General features: G+C 41.5%; 1 long non-coding RNA gene across 1 annotated transcript; it reads right to left on the bottom strand.

The window, feature by feature from the left end:
* Positions 1–5,062: 5,062 nt before the first annotated feature.
* Positions 5,063–8,099, bottom strand: LOC106947118 (uncharacterized). Its single transcript, XR_001424908.1, has 3 exons — positions 7,578–8,099; positions 7,445–7,512; positions 5,063–6,048 (listed from the first exon to the last, which is right to left on the bottom strand). It is a non-coding gene; the product is annotated as an uncharacterized LOC106947118 (long non-coding RNA).
* Between the last annotated feature and the right edge of the window lie 4,342 nt (positions 8,100–12,441).

Below are 12,441 nucleotides of genomic sequence, written 5' to 3'. Positions count from 1 at the left end.
CGTGACCTGAGCTCAACTTGCAGCAATAGAGGCCAAACCTGTATTCAAGGGCGTCTTTATCACGTTTAAAGACGGCTTTTCACCCACAGATTAATGCTCATGCCTTAAGTGGCCTGGCTAAACCAAGACTGTATCTCCGTCCGCAGAAATGAAATACAAATGGACTTCACAAAAGAAATCCTTCATTTCAATCCTCCTTATCCTAATACCCGAGCAATTCTGTAAAACATTTATTTTAAAGCATTTTCAATAAAGAAGCGAGAAACTATTGCAACCCCCGCCCCACCCCCAATTATTGAAGTTTGAGAATTTGCCGTCCCAGGAGGTTACTGGGAACAGTACGTTTGGCAAGCTCCTGTTCACTAAAGAGTTCAACAGAAGCCAAAACATTTGTTACAGACTCATTTCATTTCCTGGTTAAAACGTCCAGGACTGCGAGGCAAAAGCGTGAACATGAGTTTACACAGAAAGGCTCAAAGGAAACCAAGCATCAAGCTTTTCCCTCAACAGAAACAGGAGCTGCTTTGGACCTCCGGTGGAAAATAGGAGGGGGGCCAGTTTAGAAAGGATTAGAGTGTAGCTACACTCAGCGGCCACTTTATTAGGTGCAGCTGCTAAATTGTTTAACACAAACAGCAAATCAACCAATCGCGTAGCAGCGTCTCACTGCATTTAAGTACCTAGAGGTGGTGAAGACAGCTTGGTTGGGGAAGTTCGAGCCAAGCATTAGAACAGGGAAGAAAAGGGATTCGAGAGTCTTTGAACTTGGCCTGGTTGTTTGTGACAGGGGCGTTTTGAGAACGTCTGAGGACTACATCCAGCAAGCACTCAAACAATTTCAAACTAGATTCTTGAACATGAAAGTTCAATGTTGTCTCCACAGTCACAACATCTCAACCCAACAGGGCAGCTTGGGGAGTTCTGCATCATGGATGTACAGCAGCTATGATGTTCATCATGCCAATAACTTCTGACATCTACCTAATAAAGTAGCTGGTGAGTGTAGATGGGCAGCTAGCAATATAGTAAGGCAGCGCTTCAGTCTGAAAGCTCTCATGCTGCGTAAACAGAAGCTAATACAGGATCTCTGCCGGCTGGCTGGACATACAAACATCCGTGAAGTTTGAAGCACATCTAAACAAATTTTTCTCATTGTACTACCACCAACAGCCTTGCTTTTCCAAGGATTTTCCTCTTTTCTCTCTCGGTCAGAATCTACAGCTAAGCTTCAATATTATTCCGACTACACAGGAGTTTGTCCAGGGGCGGCTAAAGCTTATCCATATTTAAGGCCTGGAACTCACTGGAAGGGCCTAGCCCCAGGCACACGAACATCTTGGCCACATATATATACAGGAGGCAGTGCCGTCCAAGAAGCTGCTGTTGACCATTTATTTATGAAGTCAAAGCTCTGTGGCAACACTCTATCCACTCTGAAACAACTTAAAGCGGTTACATCCAGGCTGAATATTTCATGTCTGAATCGCAGCTCGTTTTGAGTCCTCTTCAAGGCAAGGATGGAGGGGAGAGATGCAGGCCAGGTGAAGAAAGAGAGGGGTCACTGCAGGTGATGCAAGACCCCTCTCTAACCCGGTCAAAAACAGGTGGGGCTGTAGAAGAGAAAGGGGAAAATAAAGGGAGGGAGAGAGGGTGCCACTTACAGGGCTCCTCAAGGTTAGAAGAAGGAGAGGCTTAGTATTCTCTTTATGTGTCTCGTCTTGAGCGAGGACTGACTCGCACTCATTCCCATCACTGCCATCTCTGAAAACAAACTGAGAAAAAAAACAAAAAAAAACATGGTAAAGTGAAAAATAGGACCACAGAAAACGGAACGTTGTTTTGCATAAACGTGACGACACCCTGAAGTTCTCCAGAACACGTGGAGGGACACGGTCCATTGAGAAGCCTCGATTAAAAAGCTGACATCCTCACTGTAAATGCTAATGCACACAAGGCAGCAAAAAAAAAAAAATCTAACAAACACAGACTCCTTCCTTCCTCCACTGTCTCCACTTTGCTCTCTTTCATTTTGATCTCTCTGTCCACGAGAAGAGAAGCTGCTGGCAGGTGGCTGTGTGCAAAGGTATTGAGGTCTATGAAATATTTACCAAAGCAATAATGACTCCCTGGACAGAGTGAGCAGGAGAAGAAGGCAAGAGGAGGAGAGGGAGGCAGGCAGGTGGGGGGGGGAGCAAAGCGAGAGATGGAGAGAGATGAGGGGCTATCTCCTGTTTTTTATTTAAACAGCAAGATGATAACGGAAAAATTTACATCTGAGAATATTGCCTGGTTTTGGCATAACCATCAGATGCACTACTATTCAAAATTTGGGATGAAAAAAAATTGAAAATACGTTAAATGAACTTTAAAAATTTAAAACAGGAACACAATGCCTTTCAAAGTTACTTTTCTACATTTTGCAACAAGCTTCAAAGTATTTTAGCTAGAATTTATGTTCATCTCCTGGGTATGGATCAACCTTTGTGTTATGCACAGCAGTACATAACTGCAAAGTGAACAAAGGAGGACAAATATAATGTAGGATGTATGTATTCTACCCCCTATGATGCAAACAGGTTCAAGTTCAGTTCACTTGAACTTGAGCTAATCTTAAGCTCATTGTCTTCCACCTGTGTGTGAAAATGTGATTCTGTGAAGACCTCAGAAGTTTGTTGGAGAGCCTCATCACGAGGACAAAGGCGAAGCGCAAATAATTGTAGCAGATTGTTGTGTGTGTTTAAAACAATATCAAAAAGCTGTTCCATCCGTCATCCTAATAGAGTTTGGCATAACTGCAAACCTGGCCATCCACCTGTGATGATAGGTACAGAAATGAGAGCACTAATCAGAGAAGCAGCTAACAGACAGGGACATGGTAACTCTGGAAGAGCTGGAGAGATCCAGAGCTCAGGTGGAAGAATCTGTGTCACAGCAGCATCACATGTGGGGATGCATTTCCTCAGTGGGCAGAGAAAAACCTGTCACAGCTGACATGAAGATGTATGCAGCCAATAAAGGATGTGAAACTATGGGACATGATCACCTTTGTTGACCTTGTCTTAGTTCAAACTTATATCTAAACAAGAATTGTCAGCAAAACCTGAAAATATTTGTCCACAGATGCTTTGCATCCAATTTGACTTTGCTTTAACAATTTTAAAAAGCAGCGCTGGCAAAGATGTCGGCCTCCTGATGTACAAAGCCTTCAGGAGTCAACAAGTCTTGGGATGAGCCGTCCTCCTGAGTCAGCAGTCAGAGGAACAAGGAAACGTGCCACACTTTTCAGATGTGTAAACATCTCATGTGTGTCAGTATTTTTGCTGTAGGCAGCGTTTCTGTATGCAAAGAGCAGGTTGATTAAATACACAGCATATTGACTCATAAAAAAAAAGAACTAAAATAACTTGAATCATTTGCAAGTACAAACTCGGGAGGAAGCTCGTACAATAATCCGTCCTTGTAATACTACCTCTCCACGGCAGTTGAAAAGTTAAACTTCTAGGACGGGCGCTCCTGCTGCGAGTCTTTAATGCAGAGGGCCTCCTCTTGTTTGCAGAGAGGACTCGGCACCACACTGTGGGCCGGTTTGATCCGGACAGCCAGCAGAGGCTGCTTCAGAAAAAGCCAGGGGGAAGGAAACCCTACTGAAGCGCCAGTGTTTTCCCTTCATAGCGGTACCAGGATGTTGGGGTGGCTCAGAACAACAGTGAGTTCTCTAACCTGAGACTCAGGATCGAGGATGGAAGGAAGGGCTGCCTCAGCACTGCAGAGGTAGGGGGTCCGTTTGGATGTGTCTACAATGGGAGAGAGGTGCAGACGGAGAGCCGGGGTTGGGACAAACAAACATGAACCCTTGCTCTGTTTAATGTTGCTACAAAACCTGGAAGAAATAAGGTCGAGTTCTAAATATGTTCAAGAAGTCTATAAATCGAATTAAATTCCACAAGAAATTCAGAGTTGCACATTAAAAATAATGATCGCTCCTCCCACATCATGATAATTTGCATCACTTTCTTGTGGCACTGTGCTACTAGCAGGGAGCTCTGCTGCATGTAAGCGTGGAAGATTTATGTCAGAGTGCGAGTATGTATCCAAAACATGACACTCCCTTTGTACTCCCTGAAGCGAGAGGCTACACTTCCTGATCAGCAAGCCTGACACACTGGACAGCTGACCCCTGACCCCTCATTTCACCTGAGCCACAGAGCGACCCCAGAGCCCATTCTCCAGCTCCTGCAGGGTCGCTCGGGTCACCGTTGACACAGCAGTACTGTGTTATGCTGAGCTTGGAGAGCCTCCTCACATCAGCAGCGCGCCTTCACTCAGGAAATCAGTGTCAGACCAAATGGATGCTCTGTCTGTACGCAGGAATGTGTTTGTGTGCATCTGCTTTGTGAATATCGCCTTTTTTTTTCTTTTTTTTTTGCTCCTTCACTCATTGCAGTGGACACAACAAAATGTTTCTCTTTTTACTTCCTCAACTGCTTTTCCCTTCAGTCCCTTGAAGGTACATGTTTTAAATTCAGAAAATCCATGTTATTCCACGGAATAACTTTATTATGCTCTAAAATATTAGCATTTTTGTGACCTTGACAACTGTCATTTCCAAAAATGGTAAATGCGAGTTATCATATGTCAAAGTCCTAATATGAATGGGCTATTGTTTATTATTTAGAAATTAAGAATCTGTAATAATTAATTGATGATTGAATATTCATAAATGTTAAACTTTAGGTCTTAACTTATATTCAGTGGAATTATTATGCGTTTAAAATGTCAAAACAACTTTAGCAAGAAGTCTTATATTGAATGGAATTTATAGATACATTTGTTTTATTGATTATGTTCCTTTAAAGTAAACATATTTTAATGTGAATAAATCATAACTACATTCATCAACAGGATCAGTTTTCTTCTTAAGATTCTTAAACGACGTGTAATTATTTTTTGACTATAACTTTAAAAACCTTAATCTTGAAAATCTGATGACTTTCTGTGGAAACAATCATTCACTGGAAAGAAAAAAAGGATTCGCCGTTCAGCAAAACAAAAAAACATGCAGTTTAACAAAAACATAACAACTCTACAGCATCTTTATTAAAACAAAGACTAATTTATTCCCGAGCACATGCAGCAGAAAGTCCGATCGAAAACCTGGATGGAAAAAATGGTGTCATTTATGATACTTGCTTTATTGGTGCTTTTTTTAAATGAGCCCCTCTGTATGAACTGTAATTGATCAGTAAAACAGAGTGTGGTGAGGCAAAGCTTATGGCCCACGTCTTGACAAATGACTAGACATGGCCCTAAAAGCTGACCTGCACACTACTGCAGAGGAAAAAACAACAACACAACAGCGAGGACACGAGTGGAGGAAAAAAAAATCCATGCAGGCGGAGCGAAGACGCATTTCGTTTGATGAGGGATATTGAACACCAGGAAGACCGGCAGGCAATTACAATGATTGGAGTTCTGTGCCTCGTGCAAAGCACAAGGCAGAGATTGTGAGGAGGAAGAAAGTCCACACCTTCTTGCTCCTGTGTCTACAGGGGCCTGACGCTTATTAGCATGCATGCTTTTACAGGCCCGGCCCAAGCAGTCAATGCACTCCACTTTATTTATTAGTAAATAGAGACAGATGGTGATGAGGGGTCGTATTGACTACCCATAGCCTTTTAAACAGTAATCAATAGCAGGGGTGGAGCACTGAGATGCGGGGGCATTAACTCAAATCAGCCACGACTGCTGGATTTTGTCACACACCGAGCAGCATACTGACTCTTTTAACTAGCGTGGCAGCACAAAAATGTAATTCACAGTTGACTTACAGGACCTGACGGGTGTCAACATATTTATAAGAGGATGCAATGCACTATTGATCCCATTGATTAGCTGAGCAGGCATGTCGCCGGGTTTTATTTTGGTGGCAGAACAGCATTAGGAGTAGTAGGGGCCTCAACTAAACTGCAGCCTGGATCAATGTGGAGATGTGTTGAGGCTGTTTGTGACAAGCTGAACCTGACGGATGGACACACCAGCACAGTTTATCTGTAAGAGGGGGAGGAGAAAAGACAGTATAACTGATTTGTTTTACTGGTGTAAAGTGTTAGAAACCTAGTTAAAATGTACTCTTAAAATAATAATTAAAATAAAAAGCCATCTGTGTAAGTCACTGAGGGATATCACAGAGGACTTGGTTTACAGAAGCAGTACAGGTTGCATTGTATCTGAGAACAAGTCCTTTGTCTCCAAAAAAAGAAACACATAGAAGGTATTTGTGAAGACGACCAGGATGGACTGGAGTGATCAGGTGTGGTTTTTAAGCACCCGCTACGTATCTGGGTGAAATCTCCAAAACTGCGACAACAAAGCAGATTTGAACTATGAATCATCTTCTCCGCCACTTCCCAAAGGTGCTCTGATGGATTGAGAGCTGGTGACTCTGAGAGACCAAAGAAATATGGCAAATTCTTTGTTATGTGTTGCAGATGTGATATTGTAGCATTTATGATGCTGCAATAACGCTAAAATGAGATAACTGTTTAAAGCAGGGGTGTCAAACTCCAGTCCTCAAGGGCCGCTGTCCTGCAACTTTTAGATGTGCCTCTGCTGCACCACACCTGAAAAGAATAATTAGGTCATTAGCAAGGCTCAGGAGAACCGATCTACACAGGGAGGAGGTAATTAAGCCATTTCATTCCACTGTTTTTTACCTGTGGCACATCTAAACACTGCAGGACAGCGGCCCTTGAGGACTGGAGTTTGACACCCCTGGTTTAAAGTAAGGGGCAATATATCAGAAAACCTAAAGATACGACTCAGGGAGGATCAGAGCTGAATTAACACACCAGACACAGAAAAACAGTGCAGAAGGTTTATATTGTAGTTGGAAAAATGATTTTCAATATATACAGGATAAGCTTTCACTATTAGACAACTTGTTTAGTTTTACATTAACCACAAACATTTCCAATAAGTCGATGATCAAATTCTATATTTAAAAAAATGTCCATATGCTGATAAAGATCCTGACTATAACAAGCAGTAAAAGTCCAGTTCTGTTTCACCAGTAACCAGTCCAGGAATCAAAAGACTGAGTCAGTCTCTAGCAGGTTTAGATGTTGAGCATCCCTTTGGATGTGGTGGAGACAGACTACAATTCACCATTAACAGATAAGAAAATATACATGTGCAGGATTCCTTCACTGGTTATCATAACCCAATATAATGACAATTATTCAAATAGAGTACTCTTCATCTTCATTAATGTTCTAGAATATTTGAATGTTAATATTGCACCATCAGACAATATAAAAGGATCTCTTTCATCAAATAGTGTTGAACAAAATAGCTCCACGAGTCACCTACCAAACATAGCGGCTGCCTTAGCATAGCATGCTAATGTTAGCATTAGCATGCACCAAACAATGAAATAAACACTCACCAGTTCTTTTCTTCCTGTTTGTAAGCCCGTCAAACTCAATCTTTCCAAATATTAGATGCATCTAGAAACTGAAAGGCATATCAGTAAGAATATCATAATCAAAAAAGAAAAACAAAATATAAATTTAGCCCACCTGCAGCAGCCAGGCCTGAACTTCCCTGTCCACAACATGCGCTCCCAGACCAAACAATGGGCTCCGCCCCCACTTTTAAAAACTCAAATCCTGCTACATCTTGCAAGATTTCATACTTAGTTCACGAATGGTGGATGGCAGGATAAAAGAGACAAAGGGAGACATAACCTCAGTTATAAAAATATCTGGATTACCCCAAATAACTTGGGTTGCAATGTGCTGCATTATTCTGCTGATAGTATCCACCAGATGATGGACTGCAGTCATAAGAGGGATGAATATGATTAGCGACATTACTCACTGTACAATACTCACTAGATTCATGCTGTTTATGCCAATTTATGATCTGCCCATGTTGGTGTCTAGCAGATTTAGAAATCTGCTTCACAAATGAAGACCCATGATACAAGGCAAAACATTTTCATCATTTTTAAACCAGTTACTCACCGCTTCCTGTTCTTAGTTGTCATAAGTGGATGTTTACATAACCGGTTTGTAAAAATCATAGTTTGAGTTGTTGGTCTCTGAGAGAAATCTGCCTATTCTATTCTTACCTCTGACATAAACACTTTATTCTGGATGTTTTCTTTGATAGTGAGATGAAATTACTCATACCAAACTGTGTTGCACCAGCAGCCATACCACATTCAAAGTAACTTAAATCATTTTTTCTCATTAGATTCATGTCATCTTCAGTAAGTCATCTTCACCTAAATCCACTAAATTTCTGCTTGTCAATTGGTTGTTTTGTTGACTTTGTTGTCAAGTGGTTGAAAAAGCGTGGCTAATGTAGTGAGAAGTGAGTGAAATATATTGTACGTGTATGCCTTCACTATGACTGCTGCACTGTTGTATCATGTGGCCTGCTAAAGTGAAAACAGCAGAGTTTGGTATTTACAAGTGGTAAACATGCACAGAAATCGTTCAAAAAATAAATAAATAATTCTAGTTTAAGTTCTTCAATCATTATCCTCTTCACCATTTTTAACAGACTAGCTTCTTTCTACAAGCTTTCTGTTGACTGTGCAACAAGAAAAGTTTTTGTTTTCTTTTACATGTTTTTTAAAAATTGAAAGTTGTTTTTTTTAGTAAAATAAATATTTTTTAGTAAATATAAATGTAATAAAATACATTATTTTATTACATTTATAATGAAATAATGTATTTTATTATAAATGAACAGTTGTTGAAGAAAAGTGCTCCTCTGACTGCTATAATCCAGAAATCGTCACTATAGTTGCATGACGACAACAGTGGCCGATGTATGGATTAGGCCGTTGTATGAGCAGTTAATTTAAGTATATTATGAAGAATGGAGAACAAAGAAAGACAGATGGATAGATAGATAGATGGGGCATGTAGAGATCATTTCTCATCTCCAACACACAGCATTAGCGTGCTGGAGAGCAGCAGTCAGAGGTCGTCTCCAGCATCTATTAATAAATCTTTATCATCTTGCAGCGCTTCCTCCCTGTGCTCAACACTCACAGCCAAACTCAGAGCAACCCCGCCCCCCCCTGTAACCCCTGCAGCCCCCGTGCACTGGGACCGGCTGAGCTGCAATGAGCCGATGCCTTAAACCACCCACTGCCGAAGCAATTAAGAGTTTAACCTGGATGCAGCCCGGGGAGTCCACAGAGAGGCTCCAGTCAAATACAGCAAGGCTCTGCAAAGAAAGAGAGGTGGGCAAGAGAGATGGGGAGGAAAGTCAGCCGAGAGATGAGCAAGAAAAAGAAGTGCAGAGACGAGGATGGACAGAAAGTGACAGCAAGCAAGGAGGAAGAAGGGAGGAAGCACATCTAGACTGGAAAATAGAGGCTAGCGAAGGCAGGGAGGGAGAATCTCATCTCAGTGTACACAAACCTCTCCTCCTCCGGAAGAAGGTCACCGGCTCTCTCCGAGGACTCCCTTAAATAAAGTCCCCTATCCTGCACTTTTCTGGGCAAACAACCTCCTCTGCTCTTTATTAACTAAATATGAGGGGGACTTTGACCGGGGGACAAAAATTCAATATTTTCCCCCACCAAATATTTAAACCAAGCAAATAAACAGACAAATAAATAGATCTCCTCTGCCAGGGGAGTGGAGGGCCAGCCGGTCCCCAGGATGTAATTTGACGGCCCACTTACTTGGAGGGCCAGAGCCCGACTCTACTCAGACACTCATTCGAAGAGCTGTCAATCAAGGGGCAGTAGCGTTAGGGATATGAGTGTGTGCGCTACTGAGATGGTGCGTGTGTGCATGTGTGTGTGTGTGTTAAAGCGGTGGCTGCCAATTCATCCTCAAGGTTGGAGCAGATAAGGTGAGCATCACTCCTGACGAACACACCACACCTTTCTGCCACCCACACCCCCCATTTTCAAAGCAATCCCTCCTCCCTTCTCACATCTGTCCATTGCCTCTTGGATTCTGCATATAGAATAATCCTTAAGTATGACCTAATATTCACAACTTTGTTCTGACAGTCTCCTGGAGATACATTAAACATGATGGCAGCGTAGGAAGAGAATGATGAGGTCGATTGCTTTTGCAGTCCGGTGCAACTGAGAAAGACTTCAAATGCTGATAGAAGACGAGGAACAGTAGATATTACACAATTTTTTTTTTCTCTCTCTCTCATTTCTGGTTATATTCTCTGTTTCTTGTTGAACAACATCTCTCTTTCATCTTCAGCTTTGTCTTCATCTTTTGAAATGAGGCAGATCAACAGATCCATCTGCGTCTTTGTACTCGTCCTTTTGTTGTTTTCTGTGGAGGATCTCAGAGAGATTTTGAAAAGGAAAAAAAAAAAAAAAAAAAAAAAACTCCCGGTAAGTAAAATGCATCACTGTGATGATTCTCGTACAATAAATGACTCTAATTGCCATCAACGTTGAAAGGAGACAATTTGATACTTTTGTCCCCAGCTGCCTTCAGGTGGAATGCTTCACCTGTAAAGTATTAGCTGTCACTTTGTTCTCCTCCTCTTTATCCTGTGCTGCTTTGGAAAAAAAAAAAGTCCTGTTAGGAGAAAAATGACAGCATCTTCCCAAATCTTGTGTAAATGCTCAAAGCTTTATAAATAGTGCCAATTTATTGTGGTGTACAGTCGCACACAGTACATTGCCTTGCAGAAGAATAAATATTGCTTGGACTTTTGCACATTCTTCCTACACTTGTACAACTGATAAGCCTGTGTGTATTATTGGGATTTTATGTAATCAGCCCATACAGACTAGAGCAAAGTTACCAAGCGGCTGGAAAATTATACAGGATTTCTCTTTTTGTTTTTTCTCTAAAAAAACAAAATCAGAAAGGCTTTTTTTTAATGAAATATTTGTATATTTTCCAATCTTCCTCTGTCTGAGACTTCAAATCAAAAGTAATTAAGATGAAGTGACAAAATGTGGAAAATTATTAATACTTTTGCAAGGACAGTATGTAAGTAAATATACCTGTTTTGATCAATGGATTCTTTGGTTTCTAATTCCACTGGTGATGTTGTTATAGCTCCTTTATCTCTGGCTGCCTTTGTTCTATCTTCCTAAAATGAATAAAAAGCTCTCTCTCTTTCGTCCTAAGTGTGGATTTGCATGCGTGTGTGTGTGTGCGTGTGTGTGTGTGCGTGTGTTAGTGGGTTGCTGCATGGGGAGAGGACTGGCGATATCAGAAAGTCCTTTCATCCATTTTAGATGAGATGCAGATGACTCAATTATGCTTGGCCCTGACATCAAGACCACTCGGCGGAGGAGCTGCTAACGTTGGAAAACGATCCATTTAATCCCACTGATATGAATGGCGGGGCAATAAGGGGTCTCGCAATGTTAAGAGAGGGAGGCAGGTGTGAGTGGGGATGCTTCATTGGCGGTTTGGAGAAACAGGGCTCAGTGGACTGGAATGGTGTAAAAGTGAGAATTCACAATCAGAAACTTTCTTTTTGTTGCTTCTGTGCTTTATAGTTGGCTAAAGTACAACTAATTTCATTCTGAAATAAAGAACAAAAGCTGAACATTAGCTGACGTGTAACATTGACTTTGGTTTGGTTCCCTAAGGCAAGCCAGGTGATTTTTGTTGTCAGATCAAATAACCCAGCGGAGCAGGCCGTTCAGCATACAAAGAATCCCAACTTTCATGCTCCTGGGATCTGTTTCTACACTAGCCACAGTGTTGCAACTGCTACAAAGATCATCTTTTCAGACAAACTCCAGTGGTAGAAAATTCAACCAGCAGAGATCAATGAGTGTGGAATGAATATGGGGATTGAATGGGAGAAATGGGTCAGCCGTTCCAGACTGGTAATGAAAGAGGGTGAGCTAAAGAGACTGAGGTCCTGCAGGACAGATGATATTGCGGCGGCTGGTTACCAGAGCCAGGGCCACAGCAAAGACCCACAAACATGCTCTACATTTGATCAGATTACTGTTTGATCTGAAAGGGCTTTCTCCCTGAAGACCTCCTCTCCACTTTGCAATAAGTGCACACACTCATCACGCCATAGCTTGTGTTCATCAGAGCTGCTTAGCTGCAAGGCTTCTGACTACATAAACATCACCAACATGACTTCGCCGTCAATTCCCTTTCCCTCTAATGCTAAATGAACGGGGGGCGAGGAAGCATGTCAGTGGTGATCAGTTTTCTATCGGCCTATAGGCTGCGCTTCTTACATCCTGCAACTTCAATAATGTAAACGCAAAAATAGGTATGTTTCAACAGTGAGTATTTGAATGTTTTTAGAAAGCATTGGTTTTTAGAGCTACCGTAGCATTTCTGCAAAATACATTCTTGAAACATAAAAAAAGACAATACTTATACTACTAATAAAAATAATAATGTTCAACAGAGAATTTCTCCAGCGTGGTGCAAAACGTTGTGTAATTTATTTTGT

Source organism: Poecilia latipinna, unplaced genomic scaffold, assembly GCF_001443285.1.
Source record: "Poecilia latipinna isolate Pla-1442-1.1 unplaced genomic scaffold, P_latipinna-1.0 Scaffold223, whole genome shotgun sequence".
NCBI classification, from domain to species: domain Eukaryota; kingdom Metazoa; phylum Chordata; class Actinopteri; order Cyprinodontiformes; family Poeciliidae; genus Poecilia; species Poecilia latipinna.
Note: the sequence above shows the minus strand (reverse complement) of the source record. Positions and strands in the feature narration are given on the sequence as shown.